The sequence below is a fragment of the Colobus angolensis genome, unplaced genomic scaffold (genome assembly GCF_000951035.1).
Source record: "Colobus angolensis palliatus isolate OR3802 unplaced genomic scaffold, Cang.pa_1.0 Scaffold285, whole genome shotgun sequence".
NCBI classification, from domain to species: Eukaryota; Metazoa; Chordata; class Mammalia; order Primates; family Cercopithecidae; genus Colobus; species Colobus angolensis.
This window is the reverse complement of record NW_012116099.1, coordinates 1,578,653-1,592,310: the sequence shown is the minus strand read 5'-3', so window position 1 is coordinate 1,592,310 and position 13,658 is coordinate 1,578,653. Positions and strand designations below refer to the sequence as shown.

Below are 13,658 nucleotides of genomic sequence, written 5' to 3'. Positions count from 1 at the left end.
AACCCTGTCTCTACCAAAAATACAAAAAAATTAGCCGGGCGTGGTGGCACTTGCCTGTAATCCCAGCTACTCGGGAGGCTGAGACAGGAGAATCGCTTGAACCCAGGAGGTGGAGGTTGAGGTGAGCCAGGATCGCGCCATTGTACTCCAGCCTGGGTCACAAGCACGAAACTCCATCTTAAAAAAAAAGGAAAAAGAAAAAGAAAAAACAATCCAACAGAAAAGTGGGCAGAGGTGGTGCCCAGAGAAAGGTGCCTCTGCCTCCCAACGAAGTCTCCGCAGGTCTGGCAAGGCAGTAGGGGGTGGAAGGAAAGTCTTCTCATCCCTTCCATTATTCAGGCCTTGACAACCACTGTGCAACATCCAACCACAAGACTTTCATATCCTCTGGGAGCTGAGGGGCATGTCCCTCACTATTCTTTTACAAAACCCAATGAGTTGTGATATCTTAACACAGAAGAACCAATTGCCAGAGAATCTGTGGTGAACACATGTTCTCTTCCCTTACAACATGCACACAGCCCGTTACCTGGGATGGAACAGATGACAGTCATGGATGGGCCCGTCCGCCTCCCATGAGAAGGAAAAATCAAATCACAACACGGTGCTATGGTCTACATGTTGGTATCCCCCCAAATTCATATGTTGGAACCCAGTGCCCAGTGTAATAGTATTAACAGTGGGGACTTTGGAAAGTGATAAGTAATGAGGGTTCCATCCTCACGAATGGGACCAGTGCCCTTATTTAAGAAAAGGCTCAAACAAGCTCCCCAGCCTCCCTACCTTATGTGAGTGTACAGCAAGTAGGTATCATCTTTGAAGCAGAAAGCAAGCCCAGGCCGGGCGCGGTGGCTCACACCTGTAATCCCAACACTTCAGGAGGCCAAGGCGGGTGGATCACGAGGTCAAGGGTTTGAGACCAGCCTGACCAACACTGGTGAAACCCCATCTCTACTAAAAATACAAAAAGTAGCTGTAATCCCAGCTACTCAGGAGGCTGGGTAGGAGAATCGCTTGAACCTGGAAGGCGGAGGTTGCAGTGAGCCAAGATCACGCCATTGTAATCCAGCATGGGTGACAGAGCGAGATTCTATCTCAAAAAAAAAAAAAGAAAGAAAGAAAGCCCTCACCAGACAGTGAATCTGCTGGGATCTTGAACGTCCCATTCTCCAGAACTGTGAGCAATAAATTCCTATTGTTTATAAATTACTCAGTCTAAGGTATTTTGTTATGACAGCACAGGCAGACTAAAACACACGGCGGTGCCAGGAGGTCCAGACCCCAAAGAAAGGGTTATCCTGAGGACACCCCGACAACTACGGCCTCTTAAAGTACCTCTAATCTCTATCCTTGTACTTCCCCAACCCCAAACCCAACATCAGAGGTGTCTGAGCATGAGTCCCCTATTCAAAACTCTTCACTGGGATTTCCCACAGCATCACAAGCCCTTTTGTCGGTGCTTGTGTTAGTCTGTTCTTGCAATGCTAAAAAGAACTACCTGAGACTGTGTAATTTATAAAGAAAAGAGGTTTAATTGGCTTGCAGTTCTGCAGACTCTACAGGAAGCCTGGCTGGGAAGGCCTCAGGAGACTTACAATCATGGTGGAAGGCAAAAGGAGGCAGGCGTGTCCTACATGACTGGAGCAGGACGAAGAGAGCAAAGAGAGAGGTACGACACACTTTTAAACAACCAGAGCTCGAGAGAGCTCACTATCCTGAGAACAGCAAGTGGGAAATCTGCCCCCATGATACAATCACCTTCAACCAGGCCCCTCCTCCAACACTGGGCGTTACAGTTCAACATGAGATTTGGTCAGGAACACAAATCCAAACGGTATCAGTGCCCCTGCCCAAACCTCCATCTTATGGCACAGGCAACTTCACACCTGCAATGCCACCACATAACCGACTCCTGGCTCATGTCCTTGAACAGGCAGCTCCATCTCTCCCTGCCTTCATCCATGCATGGTGCACTGTGGAATGTCCTCTCCTAAGGCGAGTTGAGTTATCCTCTGAGACCTAACTCGGATGCCACCTTGGAGCCTTCTATGAACCAAGTGAATTGCTCCTTCTCTGAGACACATTTGAACCACCTCTACTCTCATGTCTAGCCCGCTGAATTACACCTAAATCTGGTCCTCTCCCTGACTATAAGATTCGCAAGGACAGGGTCCATTCATCTCCTCTTTAATACTTGGGATGTGGTACAGTTATACATTAAAACTTTGCTGACTTGGGTCCACCGATGTTACTAAATCAGACTGTGGTTTTTTGTTTTTGTTTTTGTTTTAGATTTATACCTATTTATCCAATGTATCTTTACTGTCCCCAAATTCCAAATTCCACAGTAAGCATTCCAAAAGAGAGGTCAAGCACCCTGGACCGATTTCACCAAATAAATAACACTTCAGTTATATATATCATACAGCCAAAGCTGAGAGCTGTAATCCATATAAACACATACCCAGATCTTAGTGTTTCATACTGAAAATAATGGGCAATAGATTAGAGGTATGGTTGAAGTTTATACCACAAAGATGATGTTTTTGGTGCATAAATTTCTTTGTCTTTAAAATACGGGCATTTTAACATTCATTTAAATGAAAAATATATTATTAGCTTCTATGTTAATTAAGTTTTAAATCAAGGAACATCCTGAGGCTTTTCTACATTTTTTTTAACTGATCATTAAAAAGCAAATGTGCACACACACACAAAAAGCAACAATGCATCTTAAATGATTATTTTCCTAGGCCCTCACAGTTGCTTTCAGGAGGATGCAGCAAGCTCAGTGCCCAGGTTTACAGAATAAATGTTAAAAAGCCTTTGCTACCAGAGCTGGAAATTCAAGTCTAAATTCAGTGGCATTTTTATCTTGTTGCCTGTTTTTAAGAAGTGTAGGACAACCCAAAAAGATCGATTTTCCAAATATCTGAAAGTATATAACTTACGTAAGTATGCTGAGAAGTTAGAGTATATTATAACTTAAAAATGATGCCTCATCTTCTCTTGTGCATTCTTGAGTCCACTCTCTGAGGCCTGAAAACAAGCATTCTTTCACAATGAGGAGACTTTGATAGGGTATGACCCCACCAAAAATATGATTACATGTGTGTTTTTAGTGGAGCGAGAAAGATCCTAAGAGTCTTAAAAAATTAATTTGGGGAGGGAATGGAAGTAGATTAAACAGTATCACAAGATTGTCCTGTCATTTAAATACAAAGCAGAGATAAACTCTAATAAAGAAAGTCAATGACCTTCCAGATTATTCTGTGGGAAAATCTAAGGCACTCTGAAATTCACATTTGTCTTCTTTCTAGTGTTGCTGGCCTATGTCACAAGCAACTGCTCTCATTAAATAGACCAGAAATTAACTTCAGGCTTCTAATCTCCAGATTTCAAATTTTATCTAGGAAATTATTATGCTTCTTTCTATCATCTTAAAGAACTTTCATTAGTTATGGGAACAGAAACAGAAAACAGCAAAGGCCCTAGAACTTCTGAAGTTGCAGCTATAATTCAAGAATGAGAAATCATTTCACTGTTGTCCTCTCCCAACACATGCACCAATCTTATCACCAAAACAACCAGTATCAAGGAATGAATCATAAACTTATCAAAAGAACGAGGAAAAACGACAAATGAGCGAAGGCTTCACTGGTGACCACTCAGATAAAGTCTGAAAGGCAACTTCAGTGCAAAAAAGAATCAGCTTTTGTTATTATTCAGATGGTAATTCTGAATGCCAGTTTACTTATTTAAAAAAAAAAAAAAAACACTTCAGCTTCAACAATGGAAAGAGGATAATGCAAGTAACAAAAAAATTAGAACTTAAAAATACTTTGTCACTAAAAGTAAGTCAAACATTGATACTCTACCAAGAATAATTCCATGGAACAGTCCTTTTAGTTACTCTATACTCTCAACCTAGTCAGTTGACCCATGACCTGAGCCTCCCCTTCCTGCTGTGCCCACAGAAAATACCCACCAGCCACCGCATGGGATGCTTTACTAATAGGCAAAATCTAGTAGGTTTCCATTGTTGTTGTTGTTGTTGCTGTTGTTTTGAGACAGGATCTTGGTCTGTCGCCCAGGCTGAAGTGCAGTGGCGTGATCACAGTTCACTGAAACCTCAACCTACCCAGGCTCAAATCATCCTCCTGCCTCAGCCTCCCGAGTAGCTGGGACTACAGGTGTAAGCCACCACGCCCAGCTAATTTTTGTATTTTTTGTAAAGATGAGGTTTTGCCATATTTCCCAGGCTGTTAAGTCCTGAGCTCAAGCACTCTGCTCGCCTCAGACTCTCAAAGTGCTAGGATTACAGGCGTGACCCCGCTGTGTCCGGCCTGAATCTAGTTTTTATTTAATACCTAGTCAGAAACAGACATAGGCACCCACACCTGGTACAGGTCCTTAGGTTCTTGTAAAACTCATCCCTTCAAATTCTGACTCTTTGTATGACCTGAGACAGGCCATTCAACTCCTTTAATTCTCTGGTTTTCTTACCTCTGAAATGGGATAATAACAACAGTTTCTATTTCATGGCTCCTGTAAGGATTACATGAGATCAGATATATAATTATGGAGCCTAGTGCCTGATACACAGTGGGTGCTCAGTCTGTTAAACAGAATCATTTTAACAAGAGTACAAGCAAACAGCACATGATCAATCCACTTTGTAACCCAAGAACTCTGAAAACTAATGTTTTCCAGTCACTTTTACATAGAAAAAAAAGTTCTGATAATCATTAATGAAATAGTTTTACAATCTAATCATTTCAAAGCAAAAACTGTTATGATGGAGAACAGATCACTGGTTGCCAAAGGTGAAGGGGTAAGGGGCACTACAACCGGGTGGCAGAAGGGAAGTTGGGGAGGAAGGAGCTGATAGAACTGTCCCATGTGCTGATTTCAATAGTGGTTACAAAACTCAATGCACTGATTAAAACTCTGAAAACTACATACCCAAGAATAATTTTATTTTACATAAATTAAACATAATTTGTATTTATTTTTTAGTTTCTAGGTTTTTCTTGAGACAAAGTCTCGCTCTGTCGCCCAGGTTGAAGTGCAGTTGCACTATCTTGGCTCACTGCAACCTCTGCCTCATGGGTTCAAGCGACTCTCCCACCTCAGCCTCCCAAGTAGCTGGGATTACAGGTGTGCGCCACCATGCCCGGCTAATTTTTGTATTTTTAGTAGAGACAGGGTTTCACCATGCTGGCCAGGCTGGTCTCAAACTCCTGACCGCAAGTGATCTGCCCGCCTTGGCCTCCCAAAGTGCTAGAATTACAGGCGTGAGCCACCACACTGGGCCCAGAATAATTTTTAAATGGAAAAAAAAAAAAAAAACTCCAATCTTTTCTAACTAGAAGATAAGTCAACAGTGACACAAATGAATTTCTATGTCCAAGATATTGTAACAGCCATATTCTATATATTATCCTATAATTAACATCAGTCAAATCCAATTTTAAACCACCTCTGATTAATTCAAGCACAAAACGTCAATACTAAAATAAATACAGTAACCGCTTTTACATAATAGAAGCAAAAAGACTTTAGAAATACACTTACATCAACTCAAAATATAAGTGGTACTCTCCGTTTCCCTGACAAAGGGGAGTTTTATGACATTATAGGGTTGGCTTTATAGCTCTCTACTTTGCTACCTAATAAGTAGGTTTCTTCATGTGCATGAATTATTGTCCTCAATCTCTAAAAAGTAGACTTGAGGTTTAATACAGCTTAAAATGATTAGACATGTACATGTCAAGAACTAACAATACACTTAAAAGTCAATGCACACATTCTGCATTCTTAAAAAGCCGTGTTTCATTCGCAAAACATTAATTCATAAACTACATAACAGCAAAGGTGAAGTTTCAATACAAACATGCTTTAAAACTATCACCTCTTGGTTTCACTGTACACAGGCGGCTTCATTACCAAATAATTAAACTTCTAAAAAAATTGTCAGGCCAGGCCCCTGGCTCATACTTGTAATCCCAGCACTTTCAGAGGCCAAGGTGGGAGGATTGCCTGAGTCCAGGAGTTTGAGGCAGGTCTGGGTAACATGGCGAAAACTCATCTCTAGTAAAGATACAAAATATTAGCCAGGCACAGTGGGGCACACTTGTAGTCCCAGCTACTCAGGAGGCTGAGGCACGAGAATCACCTGAACTCAGGAGGCTGAGGCACAAGAATCAGCTGAACCTAGGAGGTGTAGGCTGCAGCGAGCTGAGATCACACCACTGCCCTCCAGCCTGAGAGTGGGGCCCAATCTCAAAAAAATGAAAAAAGAAAAAAAAATTTTTTAATTAAAATAAGCTAGAGAAGAACAAAGCAATGTGAGAATGAGCATTGTAAAAATAAGAACAAACCAAATGTCCATCAATTGGTGAATGTGTAAACAAATTATTATATATCTACACAATGGAATACCACTCAGTAATTAAAAAGGAATAAACTATCGAAACTCCCAACAATAAAGATGGTTCTCAAAATAATTATGATGGCCAGGCATGGTGTGGCTCATGCCTGTAATACCAGCGCTTTGGGAGGCTGAGACAGGAGGATTGCTTGAGACCAGGAGTTCAAGAGCAGCCTCTATAACACAGCAAGATCATCTCTAAAACAAAATAAAAATTAAAAAAAAAAAAATGATGATGATGATGAAAGAAGCCAAACTAACCCCTACCCCCTAAAAAGCACATACTCTAAGACTGCAGTTAGATAAAAACCTAGGAAATGCGGCCGGGCATGGTGGCTGACTCCTGTAATCCCAGCACTTTGGGAGGCCAAGGTAGGCAGATCATTTGAGGCCAGGAGTTCGAGACCAGCCTGACCAACATGGTAAAACCCCATGTCTACTAAAAATACAAAGAAAAAGTAGCCAGGCATGGTGGAGGGCGCCTGTAATCCCAGTTACTTGGGAGGCTGAGGCAGGAGAATCGCTTGAACTCAGGAGGCAGAGGTTGCAGTGAGCCAAGATCGCACCATTGCGCTCTAGCCTGGGTGACAGAGGGAGACTTCATCTCAAAAAAAAAAAAAAAAAACACCTAGGAAATGCAAAGCAAACTTATCTACAGTGATAGATCAGAGGTTTCCTGGAAGAGGAGTGGCTGGAGGGATGACAAAGAAGCAAGAGGAAACTTTTAGGGGTGATGGATACCTTCATTATCTTGTTGAGGTGATGGTTTCACTGGCATAAACATATCAAATTGTACACTTCAATATGTGCATTAACTGTATAACAATTATACCTCAATAAAGCTGTTTAAAAAAATACAGAAAAAAAAAATCCTCTTCCTGGCCTGGTATATTGTGTTTAGATCACCTTCTTTTCCAAACAAGTTCAAATCCTGAAAAGTCACAGAATTGTAATACCTTTCCCCTGGTGATTTGCATGCATAAACAAAACCTTAAAACCCAGAAATGTAATTATAATAAAATTTAACAATAGTTAATTAATATTTACATGGCTGTGACTATGTGCTAGACACTATTACAAGCATTTTTCTTGTATTAATTTATCTAACGCTCACATCAACCCTATTTTACAGATGAAGAAACTGAGGTAATGAAGGGATAAGTTATCTGACCAAGGTCACAAAGCTGATAAGCAGAGGAGCTAGAATTTGAACTCTAGCCCTAGAGTTAGTTTCCTAACCCATCACACTCTACTGCCACACACAATGTAAGGGATGTTAACACAAGAAGCAACGAATATTGCACTTGTAAAATACTTTTCTTTCTCACACTCACAGAATATAAATATTCACTACAATTGGCAACACCACATGAAACTAAATAAAAAACAACAGTGGCCTTATTTTCTTTTCCCAATTAATAGATGGTGGGAGAAGCAGAAAGGCTGGACAACTTTCTTAGGACACAAAGCAAATAATTGGCAAGTTGACCAGTTACTGGAAAGCTGGTTCCTTACATTCTTAATCCAATTCTTTTCATGGTTTTCAAAATCCTGATTATTTTAAGTAACATCATAAGGGAGAGAAAATCTAACATAACAACAAAAAACGTAAAAGTTGTTTCTGTTTTCTCATACTCCTTACTGACTCCTTAATTTCATCCAGAGGGTCTCAATCTCTGGAGTCTGTTTTTAAAGCTCCCAGGTGAATGTTATGTGCAGCCAAGGTCGAGAACTCTTGATTTAGATTTCTCATTACAGAAAGACAGAAGGCGGCTGGGTGTGGTCGCTAATACCCACTATCCTGCACTTTGATAGGTGGAGGCAGAAAGATGGCTTGAGCCCAGGAGTTGGAGGTTACAGTGAGCTATGATCCCACCACTGCACTTCAGCCTGGGCAACAGGGTTATACCCTGTCTCAAAAAATAAAAACATATATGAAATAAAACAAAATGAGAAGACAGAAGAAAGTAAGGTGTCACAAAAAGCTTTGGTAAACCAAGGCCCAATGTTTTCCAAGTCAGTATTGAACTGCTGTCCACATGCAAACTTTTAAGTTCAACTTTTAATTAAAAGCACATATGCATACAAGATATGAGAAAGCAAGAAGCACAGTAAACAACTTTTTTAAAAAAAAAACGCAAGCCAGTGGTAAATTGGATGTTAAGACTTACAGAGAAAACCCTACATTTCAGATGTTATGTCATAACAGAAGTTACATAAAAGTATATCGGGATGACAGAATCTCTTTTCAACTTTTTGGAATGCTAAATTGATGCCCAAACATCAAGTCAATGAACTAAAAGCACAGAAGAACCTGTCAAATATGCACTGCATTTAGAGCATGGAATCAATTGATAATACACTGTGAATCTAGTTAAGAAGCACGGGTTGAAGAAAGAATGGGCCAGGCCGGGCGCGGTATCTCACGCCTGTAATCCCAGGACTTTAGAGTACGAGGTGGGTGGATCACCTGAGGTCACGAATTCCAGACCAGCCAGGCCAACATAGCGAAACTTCGTCTCTACTAAAAATACAGAAATTAGTCGGGGGTGATGGCGGCGCGCACCTGTAATCCCAGCTACTGGGGACGCTGAGGCAGGAGAATTGCTTGAACCTGGCGGGGTTAGGGGGTGAGATGGCAGTGAGCCAAGATCGCGCCACTGCACTCCAGGCAACAGAACGAGATTCCATCTAAGGGAAACAAAAAAAAGAAAAAAGAAAACAAGAAGAAAGAAAGAAAGGGCTATATCTTTAGACCATGCCCTGACTCAATGTTCCTTGAACTTTAAGGTGCACTTCTTGAGGAAGATTCTGATTCAGCAGCTCTGGAGTGAGGCATGAAGTGTAATTCTAACAAGCTCCCAGAGGATGCTGATGCTGCTGGTAGGTGGACCAAACTTCGAACAACAAGGCCCTAAGTAACTGGAATATTGGTTGTAACACTAGCCAACTGGCTTACAAATATCGTTATGTCTAGGATCCAAGAAGTAAGTGTCAATACCATTAATTCCTACTCCGGGCCAAAAAAAATTAAAAACTAAAACTAAAAAACAGGGTTCAAGGGAAGGAGAAAGCAAATACTTGACTAGCAGTGCTAAGAACCATAAAATACTGTTATTTGTCTCAACCCAGTAGATGTCAAGGTGATAAAGTGTAGGCTCCATGAGTTAATGGATTTTTTTAGTTAACTGCTGAATCCTTACGGCCTAGCACAAATAAGGTACTCAAGAAATGCACTGAATAAATGAATGAATGGGAAGTATATACAAACGCAATCTGTATTTACGTCACATCCCCAAAAATGTCCAGGAAGGGGGAGGTATTTGTACTTCTGGATGCAGGTAGCCATGATCTGATACAAATACCTGGCCCATCTACTACTGCATTCCCTTTCTCCGACGATAAAGTTAACTTTCCTGAATAGTATTTCCACCTTAAAGCCCATGCTGATGGCACCCTGATGTTTAGCAACTTTTTGGCTTTTTGAAGACGATGAAGAAAGGTGGAAGTAGAGGGAGAAGGATTCGGAAAAGTCTCAAAAACTCAAAGCAAAAAACCAGAAGGGAGGAGATGGGCAAACAGTTCAGTTCACCTGAAGGAACATCTGAGGCTGTCAGAGGTCCATGTGCTTACCTATGATGGTGGCGGGGTTTGGGCTCGGGCTTTTATGTTTTGTTACTGTCCAGGGTCACTGGTGGAGCAGTACCTGGCTGTGGAAACTCGGACTACACAGGTAGCCGGCGCTGCAGCCAACGTTCAGAAGCCTAGAGGAAGCACTTTCGCGCCTACTTCCTACTTCCCAGGGTCTCCGCGCGCTTTTGAGAACTCAGCCGCCGCCCAAACACAAGATGATCTGGGAAGCTTCGCTGTTGGATTGAGGCCACCGCCAGGATTTAAGATGGCAGCGAAACACTTCGATGGCCCGTGGAATCTGCCCGAAAGAAAAATGGCCTCCGTTCAGAATATCGCGGCTTTCAAAGTGTGCCCAAAACAAAAATGGCGCCGGACGCAGGCTATTTAAAGGCTGGGAACCCAATGACTATGATTAGCAAGTAACGAATCACGGTAACTCAAAGTGCTAGCAGTTGAACTGATCCAGAGAAAAAAACCGCTTTTCTGTGGTATGTCTTCTTAACATTGGAAAATGACTAGTTCTAGAATGAAACATATATTCGGTGCGAAAGATTATGGGAAAGGAAAGGTAGCTTTCACAGTGCCGGATAAACTTTAATGAAAATAGCCATGTTTGAACATAACTTCCTTTTTTTTTTTTTAATGTTAAAAGAGAACAAAAGGTTTGTCCTGGAACCCAGAAGCAGGATGGGGAAATAACGGATGAATTACCTAATTTATGAAGAGTACCGAGTCGTAAAAGCCCGCGCTTCCGGGTCAGCCCTCAAGAAGGACTGAGGGCGGATGCTTCAGAAGGCAACTAGCTCTCACGGCGCATGTCCGTTCTCCAAACCCGATCCCGGAAGTTACTGGAGGTTAAGTCCTGATTTTCGAGACAACCGCACAGAGAGGCGGGATACTGGCGCTGAGCCACCAATCCAAGCGCTTTGTGATTGGTCATGTCAGGCCAGCGAGCAGAGGGCAATGGACTTCTTCTTTCATTCATTCAGTAAATCATTGCTAAGCGCTCAACAGAAGGCGGAAGCTGTACAATTTTGATATGTTATTTAAATTGTATGCGTTCTTTTAAAATTTCATTTTCAACAATTTGCTCGAATATACACTGAATAAACTTCGCTCCCCGTTTTTTCCGGTGACGGCCGCCGTTGACTGGAGCTTCATGGAAAACCCGGAGAGGCGAAGTGCGGGCGGCCCGGCGCCGACCGCAGAGCTGCGCGTGCTCCGTGCCTCCGCGCTACGCGAAGGTTGCTGGGATCCGCGGCAGCAGCGGCGGCTTGAGATCTGTCTCTGGGGCCTGCTGGCGGCGGCCTGGGGCGGCGCGGCGGCTGGTGGGCAGGTGAGAGCGCTGGAACTTTAGGTGGAAAAGCCGCTTTCTGTCCGGCCGAAGAGAGTAGAAGGGGCTTGTAGGCGCCTCCCTCTCCACCCGCAAAGGTCGCCGGTGTCCTCACTGAAGGATATTTGAGGGCGGGGACAAGGAGGAGGCTGGCTCTCTGTAGGAGGCGAAAGACCGACCTCTGAAATAGCTGCCGACGGTAAATGTCGCGGTAGGCACGGATGCGGGCGGCGAGGAGGTCTTCTACACCGGACCTGTGACTTCCCGTCCCCTCCCTCGCTGGGAGGAGCCCCGTGTGCCTCCCCGTGACTGTCTGGAGGGCGCACGGTGTACCCCAGGCTGTCGGGAGGTGGGGGCGGCCTTCCGACGGCGTCGAGCCGTTGTGCATGGCCCTGCCAGCTGCGTGAAAGCAGCCGCGGGGCTTGCAGGGCTGTGGATCTTGTAGGGATGACCCTCTAAGGTCATGCTCATCTTCCTCCCAGATGATACCCAAATCCTGTTTCAGAGACTGTCAATATGACGGTTTCATTCATTCATTAACATCGTCAGTTTATCCATGAACAGATATACACGTGTCTACAGCACTGCCGAGTTAGTAGATACAGCAATGACCAAGATGGACGTGCAGGGTCCTGACTCCTTGTTCTAGTTATGGGAGATAAACAGTACTCTCCCTATCCATGAGTTCCGCATCTGTGAATTCAACGAACTGCGGATAGAAAATATTCTGGGTCGGCGGGGTTTGGTGGCTCACGCCTGTAATCCCAGCACTTTAGGAGCCCGAGGTGGGCGGATCACTAGAGTCACGAGTTTGAGGCCAGCCAGGCCAACATGGGCGAAACCCGGTCTCTACTAAAAGTACAAAAAAATGAGCCGGGCGCAGAGGAGCGCGCCTGTAATCCCAGCTACTTGGGAGGCAGAGGCAGGAGAATCGCTTGAGCCCAGGAGGCGGAGATTGCAGTGAGCCAAGATCGTGCCACTGCACTCCAGATTGGGCGACATAGACTCTATTTAAAAAAATAAACAAAAATATTCTGGGGAAAAAATGATGGTTACATCCGTACTGAACACGTGCAGACCTTTTTTCTTGTCATTCCCTAAGCACTGCAGTGTAACAACTACTTACATAGCATTTAACATTGTATTAGGTATTGTAAGTACTCTAGAAATGATTCAAGGTACATGGAAGGATGTGGTAAGTTGTGTACAAATGCTACACATTTGTTTGTTTGTTTGTTTGTTTGTTTGACAAAGAGTCTCGCTCTGTTGCCCAGGCTGGAGTGCGGTGGCTTGATCTCTGCAACCTCCGCCCCCGTCTTGAAGCAATGTTCCCTGCCTCAGCCTCCCAAGTAGTTTGGGATTACAGGCACCCGCCACCGCACCTGGCTAATTTTTGTATTTTTTAGTACAGATGGCGTTTTGCCATGTTGGCCAGATTCGTCTTGAACTCCTGACCCCAAGTGACCACAAGTGACCACAAGTGATCCACCCACCTTGGCCTCCCAAAGAGCTGGGATTACAGGCGTGAGCCACCGCACCTGGCTAATTTTTGTATTTTTTAGTACAGATGGCGTTTTGCCATGTTGGCCAGATTCGTCTTGAACTCCTGACCCCAGGTGATCCACCCGCCTCAGCCTCCCGAAGTGCTAAGATTACAGGCGTGACCCATGGCATCTGGCCTACTAAACAATTTTTAAATCAGGGACCTAAGCGTCTGGATTTGGGTATCCATCATGGGTCCTGGATGCAGTCCCCCAGATACTGTGGGGTGATTGTACATTGACATTGAACAAGATGTTTCTAGATTGTCCTAGGTTGGGTTTCCTGAGAATCAGACTCTGAGGAGATTTGGAGGCTGGACATTTACTAGAGAAGACTTTTTGGATGATGACCAAGGAAGAAAGGAAGCAGGACTGGGCAGATAGAAAAAGTTAGGCTGCAGTGAAGTCTCAAGGATGTTCTCCACCGATCCCACAGGAACTCTAGTGCTGGGCTGGCCCTTCACAGTTGAAGGGAAGGGCCAGGCCTTTATACCGCTTAACTGATCTGTCGTTGGATGTCTGTTGCCCTGGAAAGGGCCTAACTTCAACTCTCTTCAGCCAAGTCAATCATGGACAGAGGCTGGCAGCCGAGGTCTGTCTCAGCACTTCCAGGATCTGGGGAAATAAGCCTTTCATTCCTTGGGGGGTCAGGGTGGCACATAACAGTATTCACCACAGAGGTAGAGCTTTGAAGGAAACACATGTGCTAGAGAATAAT

At 43.7% G+C, this 13,658-nt stretch overlaps 2 protein-coding genes across 3 annotated transcripts in view; one reads left to right on the top strand and one right to left on the bottom strand.

Annotated features, from left to right (window-relative positions):
* SLX4IP (SLX4 interacting protein) overlaps positions 1-10,219 on the bottom strand; it is a 198,588-nt gene extending 188,369 nt beyond the window's left edge. The window contains exon 1 of the mRNA XM_011948867.1: positions 10,067-10,219. The gene's annotated coding sequence lies outside the window, so the exon portion shown is untranslated. The remainder of the gene's footprint in view (positions 1-10,066) is intronic.
* An 842-nt stretch (positions 10,220-11,061) lies between these two features.
* MKKS (McKusick-Kaufman syndrome) overlaps positions 11,062-13,658 on the top strand; it is a 29,117-nt gene continuing 26,520 nt past the window's right edge. Inside the window, exon 1 of one of the 2 annotated variants that reach the window (XM_011948864.1) lies at positions 11,062-11,402. The gene's annotated coding sequence lies outside the window, so the exon portion shown is untranslated. The remainder of the gene's footprint in view (positions 11,403-13,658) is intronic. The other variant, XM_011948866.1, reaches the window with a different exon arrangement.